The sequence below is a fragment of the Penaeus monodon genome, chromosome 33 (genome assembly GCF_015228065.2).
Source record: "Penaeus monodon isolate SGIC_2016 chromosome 33, NSTDA_Pmon_1, whole genome shotgun sequence".
Taxonomy (NCBI): domain Eukaryota; kingdom Metazoa; phylum Arthropoda; class Malacostraca; order Decapoda; family Penaeidae; genus Penaeus; species Penaeus monodon.
The window spans coordinates 11,293,999-11,294,481 of record NC_051418.1 but is presented as its reverse complement, the minus strand read 5'-3'; the positions used below and the strand labels follow the sequence as shown (position 1 = coordinate 11,294,481).

At 37.3% G+C, this 483-nt stretch overlaps 1 protein-coding gene across 1 annotated transcript in view; it reads right to left on the bottom strand.

Annotated features, from left to right (window-relative positions):
- The window catches only part of LOC119594030 (thiopurine S-methyltransferase-like), a 3,962-nt gene extending 3,815 nt beyond the window's left edge, over positions 1-147 (bottom strand). The window contains exon 1 of the mRNA XM_037943059.1: positions 59-147. The gene's annotated coding sequence lies outside the window, so the exon portion shown is untranslated. The remainder of the gene's footprint in view (positions 1-58) is intronic.
- Positions 148-483: the final 336 nt, after the last annotated feature.

Genomic DNA, 483 nt, shown 5'->3' with positions numbered 1-483 from the left:
GTGAATAGCATTCTGGAATGCACTGAGACCAAATTGAAAAAGAAAAAGAAATCAAAACCTTCTTTTTTTCTGTTACGTATTTACACCTCGACGTGGTAAAGGCAACTGCTTGCAAAAATCGAGAGGCAAGCGTTATATCCCCGCAAGAGACAGATGTGGCACCACTGCATGCAACAGCGTTCGAGACTTTTTCGAAAATAAAAGTGCCAGTCATCATGACTTCAATTTCAGCTTGGACTTAAATGCGTTACAAAAAATTACAAGGGATTAAATGTCATTACACACATGTTACTTTGTAGGATTTAAGTATTGTGAATGTAATGAATTTTTGCTGTTTTGACAGTTCCAGCGCGTGTGTATTGCACCATGTGTTGCAAGAATGAGTTGTTTTATTCAGTACTGGAAGCATAACCTTGTCATTTCCGAAAAAAGACCTTGATAGTCTGAATGCAACAGGATATTGTCTATAGAATCAATTTACTC